The 21,720-nt window shown below is 37.4% G+C and overlaps 1 protein-coding gene, 5 long non-coding RNA genes and 1 other non-coding gene across 8 annotated transcripts in view; 1 reads left to right on the top strand and 6 right to left on the bottom strand.

The window, feature by feature from the left end:
* The window catches only part of LOC143176942 (uncharacterized), a 219,580-nt gene that overhangs the window by 120,545 nt on the left and 77,315 nt on the right, over positions 1 to 21,720 (top strand). The window lies entirely within an intron of this gene.
* LOC116433353 (uncharacterized) lies at positions 1,443 to 2,733 on the bottom strand. Of its 2 annotated transcripts, XR_013001505.1 has the most exons (4): positions 2,308 to 2,733; positions 1,993 to 2,189; positions 1,878 to 1,922; positions 1,443 to 1,787 (listed from the first exon to the last, which is right to left on the bottom strand). It is a non-coding gene; the product is annotated as an uncharacterized LOC116433353 (long non-coding RNA). The 2 variants fall into 2 exon arrangements; XR_004236287.2 differs by lacking the exon at positions 2,308 to 2,733 and having other exon boundaries at positions 1,993 to 2,254.
* On the bottom strand, positions 3,756 to 7,282 carry LOC116433355 (uncharacterized). Its single transcript, XR_004236289.2, has 4 exons — positions 7,111 to 7,282; positions 4,078 to 4,230; positions 3,961 to 4,005; positions 3,756 to 3,869 (listed from the first exon to the last, which is right to left on the bottom strand). It is a non-coding gene; the product is annotated as an uncharacterized LOC116433355 (long non-coding RNA).
* LOC143174284 (5S ribosomal RNA) lies at positions 5,447 to 5,566 on the bottom strand. Its single transcript, XR_012998110.1, has one exon. It is a non-coding gene; the product is annotated as a 5S ribosomal RNA (ribosomal RNA).
* LOC116433356 (uncharacterized) lies at positions 8,025 to 8,510 on the bottom strand. Its single transcript, XR_004236290.2, has 3 exons — positions 8,352 to 8,510; positions 8,234 to 8,278; positions 8,025 to 8,146 (listed from the first exon to the last, which is right to left on the bottom strand). It is a non-coding gene; the product is annotated as an uncharacterized LOC116433356 (long non-coding RNA).
* On the bottom strand, positions 11,828 to 12,608 carry LOC116433354 (uncharacterized). Its single transcript, XR_004236288.2, has 3 exons — positions 12,450 to 12,608; positions 12,332 to 12,376; positions 11,828 to 12,248 (listed from the first exon to the last, which is right to left on the bottom strand). It is a non-coding gene; the product is annotated as an uncharacterized LOC116433354 (long non-coding RNA).
* LOC116433351 (uncharacterized) lies at positions 16,109 to 17,781 on the bottom strand. Its single transcript, XR_004236285.2, has 3 exons — positions 17,616 to 17,781; positions 16,656 to 16,724; positions 16,109 to 16,570 (listed from the first exon to the last, which is right to left on the bottom strand). It is a non-coding gene; the product is annotated as an uncharacterized LOC116433351 (long non-coding RNA).

Raw genomic sequence — 21,720 nt, 5'->3', positions numbered from 1 at the left:
CTCATTGTCTTACACGCCAGTTTTCGCGATTTTCGCATCTTCCGCTTCTTTCTCTGCTTTCACACCCGCTTTACACAATTACTTACCTATTACCCATGTTTATTACCAATATCGTTAACACCGATGAATGGCTTACATGGGCGTCCTAACAAGTGACACGTTTTTGCTATAACTTTGTCCGTCAGTTCTCGATAACGGTTTTTGTCTCCAACAATATTGTTGTTGCATGGCTGCAATGCGTGATGCATTATTGTGGACATAAAGGACACTAAGTCGATTCCCAGAATACGGTCGTTTAATCAGCAGTTTTTGCTTGAATTTTTCAAATTGTTAACAATGTTTATCGATGTACGGTATTTATAGTAATACTTAAAACAAGTGAATGGTTATTTATCCATACATAATGACGAAAGAAAATTGCAATCTAATACAACGAACTTCGTGTATTTGCTTCGTTCATTTCATAAATAGAATTCAGAGTTCGAGCTTATTATAACAACAAGTATGACGTCCTCCACTCCTTTAACATTAGAATTACCGAACATTGAATACGATTGATATGTAATCCCTATAAAAATTGTAACGACGAATTAATTTCAGTTTGTGCAGACATTCATTATAATATTCAAGTGAAACTATTTATTTTTATTGAAGTAAAACAGTTCCTCTAGAAAACACCTCTTACGCAAATATCAGGTAGCCATAATAAAGCAATCAGGAAAAACCCATAACGTTGAAGTCTCCGGCATGTTGCAGGTCAAGCCTACTTGAATCGGTTGACTATTGTTCTTTTAAGGTATAAGTACCGAAAGCTTTTTACTATCCTACGCAGTACAGTTCGACGTTAAAGAGTCCGTAGGACAGGACATAGATCGTCCTGGTGTATTTCTGTAAAACTTGATTTGATTTTCTAAATATAGAAGTTACCTTTTCCTACTCACTAAACCTTTGCATTTTTATTTTTGCATAAGAAACCTGCTTCCAAAACATATAACCTGAAAAATTTTCAGGATCCTTCCGAATATTCAGTGCTCTTGAGGTATCACTAACTGCGAAACAAACACCGAAACTAGTAATTTTAACTGGTGCGGTGCTCTAGTGTTAAATATGATACGTCGTATATTTAACCGTGGGAATACAGTCTTTCAAGTCATACGCGTTTCGTATTATCAAACTAAAATACAGAATGAGCAGTACGACATTTATTTACACGCGGATGACGACCGAAATCAGAGTGGAGTGCCGGAACAAATTTATTCAACTTGAATATTCAGAACATCAGTTTCGAGTTCCTTTTCACGACTGAAAATGAAAATTCGCCGTGCAAAACTTTTTACAGGAAAATATCATTTATCGAAGTTTTTTATCGTTTAACGATATACATGCAATTGACCCGAACGATATTTTTCGCGCTGTATCTAAGAAACAAAACCCAGACGTTTATTCGTCCGAATGGCATGCGTGTTAGATTATGAAATGTTAAATGTTACGAAGCAATCTACATTTTCTCTCGCGGCGAGTAAAAATTTGATCGATGCCTTCATAACTTTTACATTTATCTTACCTCCGTGCCATGTGTTTGAACGTTTTAAAAAGAAAATAGACGAAATGAATTATTGAAATATTAGGAAAATGATTTTAGTGGCGATTGATTAAACTACACGTTTCAAAGATTCTCATATAGTTTATTTTCACGCATTATCGAAATTACGTTGAGTATTCATAGTGTTCTATAAATTTCTTAACTTTTTTATGCGATTTCTTTAGCCGCGTCTTTCACACATGCCCTAAAGGATGAATAAAAACATATATATACACACACACAGTTAGTGTCAATATTCAAAAAGTACTGTAAAATTAATTAGATATAACATTACCTTGCATTTTTTACCCAGTGGCCTTCTACAATTACACCCACGATGCTGAAAATATACATACTTTCATTATAGTGATAATGATTAGACATAATATTCAACAGTGGATTATACTCACTATTGCATCGATTGTTAAAAAATATGTCGATATTAAAATAAAAGAAATGAACAAGAGAGAATATCGGATATTATTCACCATGTTTCTTCTCCCGAGGTTCTAACTACTGTTCAATATTCGTAAATGCTTGACAAATGCTCATGCCATCGCTTTTTGTACATTTTTTCTAATCTACTTTATGTTACCATTATTCAAATCTGTAATTTTTAATGCTCGTAAAACATATTTTACGAGGTGAATGTGACTATAAGAATAATTGATTGTGACTAGTATATGGAAAAATTATCAATTACAATATTGCAATAATTTTTATACCTATTGTACCGTCACAGATCCGGCTCGAAGGATCAACAAATGTTGCGTAGTAGATCCGGCTCGAGGTACCGAAAAATGCGACGTCGCACGTACACGAATACTAACGCGGATTAAATTCCTCGGCTGGGGTTGTAAATCCCAGCTTTAACTTTAGGTCTCGTCAATACTCGCGACGCGTCGATTTACGAATTTCTTCAGAAATCGACTGATTCAACTCTGATCTCCGACTGGTTGAGATCAGATCACTGGTTGTAGTTGTCCCGAACGATGGACTGACTACTGTTTGAATGAATGAATGATATCTCGTTACTCCGAACGATTGAGTATCTGAGATATCGTCACTCCGAACGATTGAGCGAAGAAAACCTCTTGTATCGTCACTCCGAACGATTGAGCGACGTATGTGTCCCGAACGATGGACTTAACGTTGTGTAATGAGCGAAAATTCTCTCGAGTGCGATCCTGTAGGTGTTTTTATACGACACCTACAGGTTTTGTGTCGAGTGCGCTGATTGGAAAATTGAAAATACCCAATCAGCACATAATTCCAAAAATCGGGGGCGTCTTGGACGACGCCCCTTGGCCAGCCCTCTTGGTGCAAGGGTGAGGGCAATGGCCACGTGCGAGGGATCCTCGAAGATTTGCCGATGCCTTGGAAATTTCCTCCAAGTTGACGCATGGCTGGCGGAACCGTTACGAACGAGGTTCGCGTCGACCCTTCGGAAATTCCCGGTTTATGATATGGTCGGTTGTCTGTACGAACGACGAAAATTCCAAAACTATTGTCTGGAGATGCGCGGATTAACTAAATGATTTTCTCATGATTTAGGGTGCAATTGCCCCTTGTAACTAAAATAAATAAACTGAGTTCGAAAAAAGCTAATCCCGAAAGTAAATTTGTTGGCACGTCCATATCATAAACGAACCTTCGAGGATTTTTCTCTGTTTTGTTCCGCGTCGGACGGAACACCTACGTTATCATAAAATTTTGTAATCTGTGGATACCAAAGACATTACACATTATATTACACTCCCTATGTACGTAGGTCAAACACGAACTTCTTATCGTTAACACTTATTTTTCGCGACTGTAATACTGCAGTATCCTGTGCAGTTCGCTTCTTTTATGTATGGACGCGACCACCAAGCTAAAAGTGCATAGCGGCAAGGGAAAGCCGCTACCGAACAGTAGACAATTTTGCCGTTTTAGTCGGTCATAAGTCAATTCAAAACACTTCGACTAAATTAAGAAACGAAATCCGGCACCCATGTTCATACACCTCGTTTTATCGCATTCCGTTCATTGCTGCGTGACTCCTCCAGTCATAAGGATGCACAGAAAATGAGGCGTCAGAGGTGTACTGTAAGAACATTTTGTGACTCATTTTCACAAATAAAACTAACAAAACATTTGAGGTTTTCTTAGTATCTATACATAATATTTATTTCTGCCGATGACACCGGAATTACAATCTATGTAGATACACAATAATCTTTACCCTCTTCGTCATTTTAAGTTATTTTCTCATACAAATTCATAGTTAACGTCGACCGCATCTTCTCTAAAAAAAAAAAATAAAATCACGTACATAAGTGTCCTTATTATATAAAATGTACAGTAACGTCAATTAATTAGATGTGACCTGTGTTTACCTCACATCTCGGTACTCTTGGAGCATCACAATAGCAGACAATACGCTGAGAATATACAAATTTCGTTTCAGTGACATTCGTTTTATACTATAATATTTCACAGTGAATTGTACTTACTGCATCGGCTGTTGGAAAGAATACCGATATTAAGACAAAAGAAACGAACAAGAGGGAATAACGGATACTGTTCAACATGTTTCTCGTCCTGAGGTTCTACGCTTATGCCATCACTTTTTGTATATTTCTTCTAATCTGGTTTATTGTGTATTCCTGCAAGTTTGTAAACTGTAATACTCGCAAAACATATTTTACGAGACGAATGGGAGTGTATGGATGATTGATCGTGACTAATATATTGCAAAATTATCAGTTTCAATATCGAAACAATTTTTATATGCACATAATCCTAAAATACACTTTAGCGCGTTTGCTACCAGCGCTTATTTCAGTGACGGTCTCTTCAATTATAATATTTTCTTGAATCCAATAAATTCTCTAAACAACGTATTTGAAAAATAAAACTGAAACGAGTCATTGAGTTCTTAAATATAATGCCGTAGTTTATAATTTCTAATGAGAATATAGGATTAATTTCATTTTCATTATGTAAAATATAACGAACGTGTTAAAACGATGTTCCCAATCTATTTATTACACGGAAAATCATGGAGAAAATAATTTTAGTAATACAGATGGCTCAAATCATACTATTTAAAATGCCGCATATATTATATTTCATATTCCGTAAGGTTACGAGGGGGAGAGGTATTATAATTATTAACAACCGCGGCTCCCCCAAGCCCAGCCGGCTTGCCAGTACCGTTCCCAAGGAGGATGATTCCACCTCCCTTATAGCCCCCTTTTTTCCTGCAGTGCACAGGTTCGAAAATTCGCACCGCTGCCATTCCGCGGCCTGGTGTTAATGAATCCAGGGGGAAACTCCGCCTTGGACTCATGACCGCTTGTAGGGAGGGGTTGATGTTCATGCCCCTTTCCTTTCACTAGCGGGTGCCCCACCACCGCTCAGTGGCCGGAGGATGGACCCCGCCGACACTCTCCGCTGTCACATTGACTCTGACGCAGCGGTATGAGATATCGGGCCACACATCATGCATGCGCTGTGCCAGGTCATCCGCCACACAGGCGGCAGCACATACATACATACATATATATATATATACATGCCTGCCTCCTTCCCGTTGCGTCCGTCCATCCAGTTTTACCCTAGTCCTATCTGTAGGGGTAGGACGACGAGTACCAGTTATGGTAGGGATGGTCAACTTAGGAGAACAATTTCTTAAAATTCCGAGGAACCCTGGAACTCGCCGAAATTATTCTCCCCGTGATCAGGGGGTCAGGCTCCATCATCGCAATATGAGAAAAGACCAACTCGGAAAAATTGATCTCACTGGGAATCGAATTCGGCCTTTCGCACTACGAGTCTGGAACCAAACCACCATGGCCACTGACTGGCCTAAAAAAAAAGAGCCAACAACACACGGTATTCCCAAGCGGTCACCCATCCAAGTACTAACCGTGCCCGATGCTGCTTGACTTCGGTGATCGGACGAGAACCGGTATTTTACAGCGTGGTATGATCGTTGGCTGATTCTATGTGCGTCTGATTACAGACACACTCTACTGAGTACAGTATTCCTCCAGCAACAATAAATTTTAATGTGCATTTTTCTTGTTTAACGTGGAGGAAATTTGCAAGCAGAGACCCCAACCACCCGGGGGAGCGGCCAGAGATACTGTGTGGCCCTTACCCACTAAAACCTCTACGGCGATCTTCCTGGGCCAGGAGGGAGAGCTACGGGATCTCTCAGAGAACACAACCGCGACTCCGCCAGGCCCGGCAGGCCAGTTGCAATAACCTCTGGTCGGCGGCGTCCCAGAGGGGGGGGGGGGCAAGGCTCCCCTCCTGAAGCCTTACTACGACTATGCTGCAGTGCAGAAAGTGCCCCGCGTGCAGCCACCACGACGGCTGCATTACAGGATCTAGGGACCCCGCCCTGAGTACGCAGCCGTTGGGGGGGGGGGGGGGGGCGACGACTAGTCATAAGTCCCGGTTCCGGATAAGAAATCCTTTCCTGGCGAGCAGTGGAACGGGCCCCAATTTCCGGGCCATTTACACCTCCGCCCGCCTACATCAGGGGGAGGGGCCCGGAGCGTTCTTACTCGGCGACGCGACTACCGGCGCCCCCGGGAAGCCCGAGCGGAATCATTCCTCTCTCGATCCCGCTTGTCAGCCTCCTTCTGCGAAATCACCTCCTTACAGAAGAAAGCCACGACGTCCCAGGTCCTCTCACTTGCCAGCATAGCCTCCACTACTGCCGGCAACGAGAGGTCCTCCCCGATGACGTCCATAAGGACTCGGTGCAGCGCTGAAAAAGTTAGGCAAACCTCCAGCGTGTGCTGCGCCGAGTCCTTCTTCTCGACGCATTGATGGCACACCGTCGTCGCTTCTCTGCCTATTCAACACAGGTACTCACCGGCCACGGTTGCTTCGGTGAGTACCTGTGTCATGCGGTAGGTGAGCCTGCCGTAGCTTCTCTTCTGCCACCTATCCAGGTGCGGCAGTAGAGCCCCGACGGCGCGTTTATAGGTGTGGACAACTCTTCACGCCATCTCCTTTGGACAACATGTGCATTACTACAGTAACGTCTGTAACTCTGGTTCCCACAAATCCTATATTTTCAGCATCAGAACCTTAGAGAATAATTAAACAATAAATAATGAATATATTTTCACGGATGAAATTGTAATTACGATATGCAATATCATAACCATACGAAACTACTTTTTAAATTCAGTTTGACGATTTTATATAAAAATACCTAGGTAACAGTATAAAACCCTTGAAGATGATTATTGTGAACTTTGAATAAAAAAAGTAGTATCATTTGTATCCCTTACCGCCTTGGCGGACACAATGAAGAACGCTAATAGGAGCATCATCGACAAAACGAGAAGAGCGACTTTCATTTTATGCTACAAAATGTCGCTACGCTTACATTTTTTAATCTGTTCATAACCATTATTTTTATTCTTTATATATATATATATTAGTTCGCTGTAGCACTCCGTTATAACATAGAATTGAGTGTGGTAAATAGGAGTATAATTATTAACGTTACTCTCACTCACCTCGTATATAACCATATTTTCCACAAAGAACGCTCTAAGGGCGCAAGGAATAGGCGGTGATTGAAAATGTGGAGGGTTCGGTGAAGTTAAACCGAAAACGATTGGTGAAGTACGGTCCTCAACACAGTTTTCCAAAGGTCGGTGTCGCGGAGGTTCGTGATGACGTCGTCGCGGGTGAAGACAAAATGAGAGCTCCTAAACTCTCCCCGGAAAATATATATTCCTCTGAAGAAGGACAGAAAGATAGGAAAGTAGGAGAAAAACGAGGAAGAGAGAAACGATCCAAAAGACAGAGAAGAAGAAGAAAGATGATGGTGAACAGACAAGTAAAAGAAAAGAGAGGAAATCCAGTGGCGTAAGGCAGCTTTTCGGCCGCCACAAAAATCATCGGAAGTACCTGATTGGTTAACGCCACTGCGCTGTTTAACCAATTAGGGAAACTTCACCATTTTTGCTCCCTGTGAAGCAGAGATAAAAAGGCAGTCATAGTGAGTCATAGTTAGACATAGTTAGTCATAGATAAGAATAGTCACAGTCAGAATCATCTGTTAATAACCAAGAGTTGACACGAAGTGCTCGCGGTCTCTGGATGAATAAAGATTCCTTCACTTAAACTTGTGATAATAATTTCGAATACGTACCTCATCCTCCATCTCGCTAAAATTCAATATATACATACTTTTAACTTTGGTCAGCTAAAATGGCTTAATTGCACACACTGTGCAGCGCGCAAAAAGAAATGCAGCACGAATGTTCGTACACCTCACTTCATCGCATTCCGTTCTTTATTGCGCGATTCTTGTGACTCTTGTGACTCTTGTGACTCATTGATGGGTTACGCTAGCGTAATCATGCTAAACACGTTAGTTAGGAAGTAGTTTGGATTGCAAATCGATTAAATTATATGTTTCATATTTTCTTAAAGTGTTTATTTCTTGAAATGACATCCGAATTACATTGTATGTAAATAGTAACCTATACCCACTTCGTCATTTTAAGTCATACAAATTCCTTATTAACGTCGACCGCACTGTCTCTAAATAAAAAGAAATAAAATCACGTACGTAAGTATTCTTATTATATAAAATGTACTGTAATGTCAATTAATTAGAAATGATTTTACCCGACATCTCCATCCTATTGGAGCATTACAATTGCAGTTAACAACCTGAGATTACACATAATTTCATTACGGTGACATTCGTCACGTACTACAATATTTGACTGTGAATTATACTTACTGCATCTGCTGTTAGAAAGAGTGTCGATGCTAGGACAAAAGAAATGAACAAGAGAGAATAACAGACGCTGTTCAACATGTTTCTCGTCCTGAGGTTCTAGCTAATGTTCGATATTTCCAAATACTTCACAAATACTGGTGCCATCGCTGTCTATATATATCTCCTAATCTAGTTTATAGCATATTCATGCAAACCTGTAAACCCTAATACACGTAATTTATATTTTACGAGAAGAGTGTGACTGTGAAGATAATTCATCGTGACTAACAAGTGGCAAAGTTATCAATTTCAATATCGAAACAATTTTTATACACATATAATCCTAAAATGCACCTTCAAACGACGTTTCCAATCTATTTATTATAAAGGAAGTCACGGAAAACATAATTTTAGTAATATTGATAGTCAAACCATACAATGCTAGAAAACAATTAAACAATAAGTGATTAATATATTTTCAATGACGAAATTGTAATTACAATATGCAATATCATAGTTATATGAAACTATTCTTAAATTAAGTTTGATGATTTTGTAGAATGATACCTAGATCACAGAGCAAAAGCGTAATAGATGATTATCGTGAACTTTTTATAAAAAAATAGTATCACTTATATTCCTTACTGTCTTGGCGGACACAATGAAGAACGCTGACAGGAGCATCATCGACAAAACGAGGAGGGCGACTTTCATTTTATAAATGTCGCTACGCTTAAATTTCTTTAATCTGTTCATAACGATTATTTTTATTCTTAATGTATCTAGTTCAAATACGAACTCCTTATCATTACTATTTTTTCGTGGCTGTGATATCTTAGTATCCTATAGACGTAGCTTCCATTCAGCATACTTTTCAACACAGCTTTAACCCTCGCTGTATCGACGGTTCTGGCAATCGAACTTACAAACCACTTTGCCCCGAGTCATGTGGACACGTAAGGAGACCTTGTTTCTAGGAATATTTTGAATTTGAACTTTGTCATTTTCTCATTATTTTCTTTTTGCTCTATGTTTCTCATCATTCTATGTTAACTGAAAGATTGAACCGTGTGATGATTATAGTCGAAATATTAATAATTGCATCAGTCCGAACGGACTCTAACATGGTGCTGTGAGGGTTAACCCTTCCGGTACGAGCGCTGGATATATCCGGCGTCCATCTGATGACCAATGTGGACGAGCGCCGGATAGTCCGGCATCCATTTGATGACCGCTAATGGATGAGTGCCGGATATATCTGGCATCCATGCGACAATCCGAGTGTACAAACGACATCTACAGTTGGTAAAATTACATTCTATTTTACCGACATATTAGATGAGGATCATATTGAAAGTATATTTTGCACACATGCATAAAAAACCTTGGACTCTTCGATTTTTGAACAATCGTTTTCTGCGTTCTCATCTGCTTTGATTGATTGATATTTCTGTCATAATAGAAATAATTCTAATAAAAAGTCTTTTCTCACAAAAATTCCGAAAAAACAGCTACAGGTATAATCGTCGTTTGATTTCATTTGTTCTAAAAAACTTTAGGTTAAGCTTTGTCCGAAACTTGTTCGTAGATTTTAAAACATTTTAGGTCCTTTATAGAATGTTTAGAGCAAACAAAAGATTCAGAAATGGATTAACTAACTCGGAAAATGACGAGAATTGTGAAAATGAAAATAATTTCAATCGGCGTAGAAGGCAAAGAATAAATGTGATATATAGTAGTTCTGAGTCGGAAAGAGAATTGATCCAACACTCTTATGACACGAACTGTTGGATAACATGGACAAAAAATCATTTTGTACCAAAAATTCATCGATTTGATTCAAAACATTCGGGAATCACCAAAGAAATACGCAGGTCATCCCAAATCATTGATTATTTTGAATGATTTATATCTGAAGAGTTGGAAGACATACTTGTAGACGAGTCCAACTATTATTGGGCCCAACAGAGCAATAACAATGCGAATAATCTGGAAACAACGATGCGAAACGAGTTGTATTGTTTTTTAGCCATGTCGTTACTGATGACGCGCAATAAAAAGCTATCACTCAAGGAGTACAGGAGCACAGACGATTATCTACGCAGCGATATTTTTGGGAGAATAATGACCAGAGACAAGTACTTCCTGCTACTCGGAATGCTACATTTCTTTCACGAACCTGGATGCATTGGCGACCGCCTAATAAAAATGGAAAAAATAGTCGATATGCTGCGAAAATCGGTCACTGCGGCGTTTCAGCCATACCAAGAACTTTATATAGATGAATGTTTACTTTTATACAAAGACTGCCTATCTTTTAAATAAAGTCGTTTATTCTGTGCGATTGCTAAACCGGATTCGTGCAGGATATAATAGTTCATACCGGAGCATCTACAGTTCCGGCTAGTCCTATCAAGGGTATTGGGAAATCTGGAGCAATCGTCTTAGAACTTTTGAAGCCATATTTAGGAAAGGGCCATACCCTTTATGTGGATAACTTTTACTCAAATCTCGTGTTATGTAACCTATTATACGACAATTGCACAAATGCATGCAGGACAGTAACAAAAAGACGGCAAGGAATGCCCAAGATCGAAGATAAATTGAAGAAAGGGGAGGCGTCTTTTTGTACCTCGAAAAGTTTATTAGTATTAAAATGGATTGATAAGAAAGAAGTATACATGATCTCGAGTATGCATACTGCAGATTTCATGACAGTATCCGAACATGAAGGGAAACAGAGTGTACAAAATCCTGTTTGTGTTGTGGATTATAATAATACAATGGGTATAGTTGATAAAGGAGATATGGTAATAAGTAGTGTAAATTCAACTCGAAAAACGTTAAAATGGTACCGAACATTTTTTTTCATCTAATTGATATTTGTGTATGGAACGCGTACTGCCTTTATAAGTATAAAAGGAATGAAACCATATCCATGGCGAAGTTTCAATTGCGCTTGATGAAACAAATAATTGATAAATATCATAACGATTACATCAATCATCAAAGAAGAAAAACTGATTATCCGATGAGACTAACCGAGAGACACTTTCCATCATTGTATATATCAAAAGGAAAGAACCGGAGCCGACGGTGCGTAGTTTGCATTAAAAATGACAAAAGATCGGAATCACGATGTGAATGCAAAGATTGCAGTGTTGGTTTATGTGTAGATCCCTGTTTTAAGATATATCACACCCAATTATATTATTAGCCGTCATACCTATAATCATATATTAGCTAAAAATATATAAACAGTAATTTTTGTTGTGTATATAATTTTGTGTATAATCTTGTATATAATCATATGATCTGTATATAATTTTGTATAAATTTTATTTATATAATTAATAGAATTTTATATAAGTATCTTTTTATATTAAAGCTACAAACAACACTTGTTAGAAGAAACATTGTTTTATTAAGCACAGTTCTTATTTAAAGCTTAGGAAAATCTTCATACAAAGGAGGACTGACTATGTGCTATGTGCGCATTTTCGGCGTGGCACCTCGTACAGCGGGAGTGTCGCGGCGGACAGAATGTTCGTATTGAAAGGGTTAAGAGACAGCACGCGGCGGAAAAAGGTCAGAGGATTTTGACTGACAAACAGGTCCAAGGCTACGATAGACTTTCGCTACAATGGGCGAAATATCTCGGTTTCACGGTGTCAAAGGAACGATGATATTGACGGGATACCTCGTCATTATGATTTCGTCGTACAATGCTATGTACGAGGTATCTCGTGTACCTTTATTATTGATATAATAAGTTGCAATCACATATAGTTGTATGACTCATATATTTATATCTCAGTTACGTCAAAATAACATTTAGTATAAACCATAATGTGTACGCTCTAGAGCATTTTGAGTCGTACGAACTCCTTATCCAGGTCTTCTAGGTCTACAGCGGCGCTAGAGAATAAATAAAATCACATACTTCAGAAGTGTTAACATAGTAATATATGGTAATTTCAATTAATTAGAAATTACTTTACCTGGCATATCGGTCCCTTTGGAACTCTGCAATTGCACCCAGGGACCTGACAATACAGATAGTTTCATTTCAGTGACATTCGTTGTATACTATAATATAGTGAATTATATTGTACTTACTGCATCTGCTGTTAGAAAGAGTGCCGATGCCAGGACAAAAGAAATGAACAGGAGAGAATAACGGACACTGTTTAACATGTTTCTCGTCCTGGGGTTCTAGCTAATGTTCGATATTCGCAATTACTTCACAAATACTTATGCCATCGCTTTTTAAATATTTCTTCTAATCTAGTTTATAGTATATTCATGCAAGCAGTGAACTGTAATACTCGTAAAACATATTTTACGAGACGAATGGGAGTATATAGATAACTGATCGTGACTAATTATTGCAAAGTTATCAATTTCGATTGTAGTTACTTGATACTAAAATGCATTTTAAAATGACGTTGCTACTTTATTTATTACAAAGAAAATCACGCAAAAAATAATTTTAGTAACAGAAATAATGTAGGACTCATGTTTGTTTCTTGTTTTTTTTTGTGTGAGTGCGACAAACTGCACGAAGGCTGCCGTAGCCCTTTAACGTAAAAGAAAAAGTAGAGCCACCGACAGATTTTTGAAACGGGTCATCGGTCCAATAGATAAACATAAACGGGTAAATGACCCTAGGAATGAGTGAGCGCGAGAGTGCGGGAAAGAAACAGCGTCAAATAAAATAACCGCGTGCGTGTGTTTATATTTACGAGAGCGTATGTATGGATGCGACTGATATAAGCAATGCAGGTCGCGGACGCGGCGATATACAGCACAGCGAGTTAAAAAGAGAGAAAGTCGGCTGTCGCGTTAGAATTACGAAAAGTGAAAAGAGTTAAATAGTTCAAGTGAGCTGGGATTATTATTTAAGAAACCTTAGTCATTAATAAGTGAACCTATTTGCGACGGACATCGCCGCTTATGACACCTATCCCTACAATAATAATGTTGTACGATTTATATGCTATATGCTTTACATGTATTTCAGGTTCTACAATGTTACATAGTGATTACTATTAAGAATCACCATGACAAACAACGTATGTATGTATCACCATGGTACCGTCATCAACCTCTTGATGGATAAAATATATCGTCAATTTCAGGAGCCTAGAAAACAATTAAGTAATAAATGATTACTGTACTTTTAGTGATTAAAATTGGTTAATGTATTAAATATTGTCAGCATACTGACACTATTTGTTATCAAAACAATGTTACGAATTGCATTTCTTACCGCCTCAGTGGATGCAATAAAAAACGACGATAGGAAGGTCATGGACAAAACGAAGAGAACGACCTTCATTTTTGTATACATGTTACCAGATTTAGATTTTTTGAATGTGTTGAAGGCAACGGTCACGTTGGCTTTTTATATATTTAGGTCAAACACAAACTTATCATTATGACTTATTTTTCGTGACTGAAATATTGTAGATCCATTACTCACGATGAATATTTTTGTTTATTAGCTTGCTGAAATACGATCGTCTTTCCATTAAGATTAAATTTTCGTTAGTATGTTATCGATTTACTACCAATGTATCGATTTACCATTTTTATTATTACCATTTCCATTTTATATCATACTAATATCGTGACTGTAAACTATGTTCATAACCATTGTATCATAACCATCTCGGATCTTCCATCGATCGTCTTTATATATTCTGATAAATCGAAATACAAAAATAACAAGCAATACTTTACAATTGTAACAGTTTGCTATTGTTAGAGCCATGTTTTTTTCTTTGTCGCTGACAGAAAACTCCGTCAGTATAAATCCATCGCGGACAATAAAGATTATCTGTGAAAGTTTCTGACGTTTTATCACCTAAATTTGTCAAGTCGTTAATTCACATTATTGAAATATAATACCTTATTGTCGTCACTCTTTTCTAACAGTTTCGGGGGGAACCTGTAGGTCGCAGAAATACGTCACCTACGTTCGTGGACATAAATTATAACGCTTCCATTTATCTGGGTAAATTGGATATTTTTAGAAAGACTTGTGATTGACGGTGTGTTGTGATAAATTCTGACCATTTCATAATTTATTTGAAAATCTGCATATAAAAATTATGTTAAAATGATAATATTTCATATAAAAATATAGAAAGTAATACTAAATATAAAAGGTAAAGCTTTTCATTTAAATTGCTGCAGTAATTTTTATTTATAACAAATAGTAATAAATTTCAATTCAACAATTTTTATATTACATTAAAGAGCACGTTTTTTTCTTTTCAGTGATAAAAATGATACTGCATTCTACTAAATACGTCTTAAAATGAAAAGTTCCGCACTGATGCGAAGATTGCGTAACGAGGAGCCGCGTGCAATGTTTATTAAAAATTGCGCCCGCTGTTATAATTATGGATAATAGCACTCAACTGTTATTTTATATTAAACAGTGGGCATTCTTGTCCTGAACAATACCGAAAACAGTACCAAATTCTAATAAATAAGCCTTACATACACGATTTCATTCGTAAAATGTTCTTCGCCGCGTTTGGGAGGTAAATACCCCATAGTGCGTCGGTAGTTACCTTTAAACAGTAATAATTCACAAAATGGGCCAAAGGGGAACATAATTTTTACAGATTATCTAGTGGAGAGTGTGCTCAAAACAGTGAGATTTGTTCGAACCTGAGAGTACTTGGGAGTCACAAGATATTTCATAATATTCCTTATGTACTGTAAAAATTACAAGAATTTTCTGGGATATACTCAACATTAAGTCTTTAACATAATAAGCATCGTGACTTCCGCAAGACGTTACAAGTTCACGGTACGGTCAAATACCTACCACCATGAGGTATAGTATTTCATACACTGTCATTTTTGTTTGACACATTTGTTGGTGATGTAGCGTTAAGTTTTAAACGCTAGAATATATTTCGCTGCGAGAAGGCTCTTTTCCAAGTGTTAATCGCAGAAGTACCCCGTACAAGAGCTGCAATAAGAATGCCTTGCTTTTTGGGTAAAATTTGTCAGTTCCTCTCGGCAGACCAATTCCGTTATCGCTCCAGCGACTCCGGGAAAACCTATGTGTTACCTCGAAACGTCTGGCCTAGTCGCCGTCTCCAGCATAGATTCAATTTGCACCCTTTTCGGTGATGCGGACAATGGGTTCGGAGTGTCCATCGACATGTATAGTACAGGAGCGCAGGATTTTTAAAATGTTCCCTTCAGTATTAGTGATACTTTTCGAGGAAATTCAGTGTTCTTGATTCGGTCCTCATACATATTTTTGAAACTAAAAATATTTTTATCTTGGAAACTATTTGAGTTTTGGACCCATGTTCACTGGGTTTTTTTTACTCGGTTTGGTGAGCTGTACACGCCCTATCATTTGTACGCAACAGTTACACCCTTTAATTATATACTGTATGTAATAGTCATCGCAGGAGGTTGTTAAGATTGCAACCTTTTCACGAGAACGCGGCCCGTACCGTGGCGTGATCTCTGAGCGAGCGAATATGCAACGGAATCTCAACAACTGATCGTCGTTATCAACAGCAAAGTCTAAGGCTACACGACTTTGTAGGAAGATGTTCGTCTTCGTAGATCCTCGGGTCACGATTTCGCGGACAAAATTAAACCGTTCACTGACAAATATGATTTTCTTTGTGGATTTTAAAACACTTTCAGGACACGGAGCACGGAAGAAGGACGCTGATTTTTTGTATTTATATCGGGAGTACTTGTAATATTTTCCACACGAAGAATTTCAAGGCGGGATTAACATTTATTTCACAGCTTGTGTTGATTTGTATTTACATATAAAGCTTGTTTAATTAATTGAGTTTATACTACAGTGGAGTATTTATTTATGGATTTATAAAACGTTTCTGTAGTGTATTTTCTCACTCTGAAGCCGTAGATCCAGTTACAGTTACACCCAATTATATTTTTAATAATAATGTTTTGTGAGGTTCCATAATTTAAAGCGGCGCCACATAAGATGCACGCGGCTGGCTTGTTGATCAGGGCGCGGACAAACGCGGTCGTGCGTTTGAAATCGTAAATTCTTGTAGGTGTATCGTTTATTTGCTGAAATATAATTGTTTTCTTTTTGTGTATTAATAATCAGTACCGTTACATCACCTTTGCTCTCTCTCTTATATTATCTTCAGAATCATGCAATTCATTATATTTTAAACGTTATTTGATTATCCTCTTCCGTTACCTCCACATACACTCTGAAACAGGGAATTCCAGTTATCGCATGTTTGATTAAATTTTTAGAAATTATTAATTCATAAAAGAAAATAATTGTCGTAGTACCGGACACATATTTTTATATTTCATGCTACTACAATGTCTTTTGGTTATAATTCTGCACGCTCGTGGCTCCTTAGAAACATAAGAATATCTATGAAGATTTTTGCAATATCATTTGAGTAGGATGAAATGCGTAAATAAAAGAATATTCACATTTTTATCTTACATTTCACAATATTCCTTAACATTAAAACGAGTGAAACTAATAAAAACAGTAATCTGAGTTTTTCGTCTATGATTCGTTGAACCGAATTTCGCACGTTCTTATTACTAGACTGGAGTTGCATTTTCTTGTGTTCTTTTATAACGAAACCGTTTTTGACAGCTTTGTAGCGAACATGCAAGAATGTAGTATATATCTTCTATAATAACATTCAACAATAAATACAATCCGTATTCTCCATTTTTATGACAGAAAGAACTTCATTTATATTTTTTATCATGAAACTGATCACGAACAAAATAATATCTAAATATGCTAATTTGTAAATTGCATTTGCACAAAATAATATGAAAATAAATTTATTTAATTTTTTAATCCCTTTGCAAACGTATCTACCTTTTGTATATTAAATATAACATGTATAAGAAACACGATGCATGCAAGAAGTTTCATCTTTTTATTCAAATATAAAATGATTTCTACAATAGATTTAATTTATTATGATAATTATTGTATTTTGGGTCTAAATATCCATTGCATCAATTCTTTACCAAGAATTAAATTTCAACATCGCTATGCAATTTCTCTAAAATATGTTGTTGTGTATTATGCTCGACAGAAAAGAATAACCGTGGGAATAACCTGCACATATTTCGGTAATTTATACTTAAACATCGTCACTGTTGTAATTTTCTGCATGTCTAGGTTCCATCAGTAAGAATTATTATACGAAGAAATGTGTGTGTAAAATAATCCATGGTATAACAAACCGAATAAATTATAGGAACGTCATCTCTTACCCACACTGATTCCACAAAGTTCTCTGACATCAAAATAAGAGCAATAACTAAAAGCAGGAGGTTGAGTTTCTGGTTCATGACTGCACGAGTTAATCCCTTGCGTTTCTGCTAAAATAATTGCAGTAACATTTGCGTGTTTTCCTTTTATATGTAAATATATGCGGACATTATATCGTAAACAGAAGCATCAGTACTTAAAACTGTGATATCACTTATGTGACTATTTTTTGACAGTAAACAGAGCCTTCCGTGACAATAGAAGATCACGAAACTAAATGTTATGAGTACTTTGACAGATTTACTGTAATTCGTAACTATCATTCATTTTTTATAGTATTTTTATTATATTTAAATAGCACCTGTAGACATGTTATAACCATTACCGTCACGACAAATCCATCCTTTTTATACGAAGAACGGGATGAAAATACTGGCAAATATAGATTATGTAAATACTTGAAAAAGCAATCAGTAGTTTTGAATGTCAAAGCGATATCATGCATGATGCGATAGAGGGCAAAGAAGTCAAACAAATGATAGGATAGTGTATATTTATTCGAGGAACTTGCGAGACAATGTCTCTGCATTTTAATTGTGTATGTCGTGCCTTAGGTATAAATTATATAAACTCTTTTCAAAGCAGCATATATTGCATTGATTAACAGTTAACCCATTGGCCTGTGATTCTTTCTCAACTCTGAACGATACGTCTACATGATCATTAATAATTTATTGGAAACAGAGAAAAAGTCTAAGCATATATTATGCCTATATTTCCTTTTCAGTATAATAGCTGACTGCAGAGGAATAATATTTATTTTGAATTCAAATTAACTAAGTAATGTATATATTTGTTGAATCATATTGCAAATATTCACCACGAGTCTTACTCGTTGTTGTAGGAAAAGGGGTTAATCTAAAACAGAGGGTAATAATCATTTTTAGTAATACAGTTGTAATAAATTAATGAATTTTATATATTGTCTTACGTTCCATAACTTTTGAAGAAACAGGCATACAGAACTCATTGCTTTAGGCATTTTTCAGTATGCTTGTGAGAACTGCTTTAAAAATTATGTTTATATAAGGATTATTTCATATAGATACTTTAATAAAGTAGGGAAGACAGTTATGAAACAAAGCGAATAGGAAAGTTCAATTTGTGAGCCATGACTAAGTTATCGAATTATTACCACAATTATAACTCACAAATTAATCTTTCTTCTCCTCTTTGTATACATGTGTATATACGCAATACCATTCGATGGTGTGTTACTGCTAAACTGAAGATAAACGTACATGCTGTGACTGTAGAATTGAGTTTTACTGTAAACGCGAGTGAAAAGTACGTAAAACCTATATATCGGACCTGCAAAGTGCATTTTGATGGGATTAGCATAGAGTAGTATTAAGCATATCATAAGTATTCATTTGAAATAAAGTAATAACAGAAAATGGTAGTAGAGTTCCAACAAACAGTATTTATCTTGTAATTCCATTATATTTTCATCAAACGCATAATTGTAATAAATTAATGAATGTAATGTACCCAGATTACATTGAGATCACAAATCTTTGAGTTTACAAAGTACAAACTCAGGAAAATTATTGCATGTAGGATGGAATCCCTTTTAAATTTTTTTTAATCTAGATAGATAGATAGCATAGATAGGATAATAGATGCAGGATATGTTTTTACTCATCGATACTAATAGAATGAAATATTCCGACAATAACATTAGGCAGACAAGTAGAAAAAGAGAACTAAATTTGTGAATCTCGCCTGGTTTATCGAATGCTCACCGTGCTGTGGTAGTTAAACGTACTCTATCTTGTCTGCTGTATATAGAGGGTGTATCAAAATTGCGCACCAATGATAGGGCGTGTACAACTCAGTAAGCTGAATAAGAAAACTCAGTTAACATGGGTCCACCCACTTTTTACTTATTGGTGTTTGTTTTTTCGGATTTTTAGCCGTAATGTTCGTACAAGTCGAATCTCTCTAAAGGTCGCCCTTTCAGGTGACACCCATTCCATGAGGAAAGGCTAGATATAACGGTATTGTAACTGTGCACCCACCGGCCCCGAGCCATTACTCGAGTGGCTTTTCATTCATTCCATTCCTAATTATCCATCCCCCAAGCATTTCACCAGACAGCACATTTTCTCTTGAATACAGGTCACTCTTGCTATACCACAAGGAAGACACTACAATTCTCTAAGTCTTGCCCATACCTGTGGTGCATAGACGCAACATACATTTCGGCGCAATCCCCCTTAATCCAAACATACACGCCACATTCATTTGTACATTCTGTCACACACATTGATTCCATTCCCTCATCGTTAATGGCCACGACGGCCTTTTTGTCGACAACCTCAGTCACGTACACATTTATACAAGCAGGCAATTTAACACATCCATTCACTGCCAAATACGGCTCCTGTATGATGGCCATACACGCACGTTTCTTACACATCAAGACATCCAGATCATACGTAATCGCATCCGCTCTGTGATAGTTACACTGACTCGTGTTTAATATACATTCAGCCATTATTCCATTCCTATCTTCATTCGTTCACGTACAACCACCCTTACATATTCATAGCACTCCAAGGACGTCGCTAAGGGGTTACATTTATTCCTTTTGATTTTATAATTGCGACAACATTCTTTCTTCCCACAAGTACTTTTTATATGCCCACTCTTTCCACATCTTTGGCATATAGCATCATTCTTCTTACACTCCTGGCTCATGTGTCAAACGAACAGCATTTATGACAATGTAAGACGTTCAATAGTTCATGTAATTTACAGATACGCCATCTAATGTACATTCGTCCCTCATATATAAGCCAATTAGCACAATTAACCCTTTGCACTCGAGAAGTAACTCCCAGTCGCCAGATGATTTGATACAGCAAAATTATAAACCTTAGTATTTACCATTAACCTTTGTATACTGCATCGATACGTGAAATAATGAAAGAAAATAGCTTTAATTCCCTAATTCATGTGTGACTTCTTAATAAATTCATTTTAAAGAATCTCGTCTACATCTAGTTAGAAAGTATTGAACATTTCAAGTGAGAAACTTTTGAGCGTAGAGGGTTAATTTTCCGCACAGTTTTTACTCTCGTATTCAGACAGAAACAGGAAAAATACCAGAGACCCCTTTTTCCGTATAGTACCATCATCGAAGGGAAAGCGTTCCTCGTTCACTCGTTAGCATCCTCCGCTAGTAGCAGCACATAGAGATTCAAACAGCGTCATTTGATCAGTATACAGTAATTCCTTTGTTCATGGTATTTTTTCTTTGCTGTAATATTTTGTCGGGGACAAAAGTAAGTGGACAGGGAGTAAAAATGACTATTAATATTGTTTAATAAAGATAATTGTATTGTTATGATTCCACTAGCTTTCGGGATGAAGTCCTTGGATTTTGTCAACATTCACGGACAGTTCGTCGATCATCGTGTACAATAGTACATTTTTTCCGTCCAAAACGTTTTAAATTACATTAAATTTGGCATTTGCAACGAAAGTTTTCTGATTTTTGGCATTCTGATAATATTAGCAGAAAGATCCTACTGTCACGAAGACAAATTTCAAACTGTTAGATGTTTGTTTAGAGTCTGTGTATCAGTCACACGTACACGACATTAGTTTACATTTCGTATATATATATATACATGCACGTATGTAGAAATACGAATGCTGTAGCGCCAGATTCCGTACTGCCATGTCTCGGCAGCCCTAGGAGAGTTGTTAGGCATACCGGCCACGGTATGTGTGGCTCCGTGGAGATGTCTCGGTGCAGTGCTACGGATGTCGTGATCCCGGGGGCATAACCTGAGCTGAGCCATGGCCAACCAAGCCAAGGCAGGGATGAGCTGTCTAAACATGGAGGAGCGGCCCAACCAGTTTGACCGTGATGCACTGGTAACTCGGGGGTCCGCACCCAGCGTCCGTGAGGATGCTCCGGCTCTTTGGTGTCGAACTCGAGGGGGCAGTGGTTGAAAGTCCGCATGCTGGGCTAGGGACCTCTTTTTCGTGGGTCCCGGCGGGTAAGCAGCATCCCACCTGCTCCGGTACTATCCG

This window comes from Nomia melanderi, chromosome 2 (genome assembly GCF_051020985.1).
Source record: "Nomia melanderi isolate GNS246 chromosome 2, iyNomMela1, whole genome shotgun sequence".
NCBI classification, from domain to species: Eukaryota; Metazoa; Arthropoda; class Insecta; order Hymenoptera; family Halictidae; genus Nomia; species Nomia melanderi.
The sequence above is the reverse complement of the archived record's forward strand: the minus strand, read 5'-3'. Positions and strand labels throughout refer to the sequence as shown.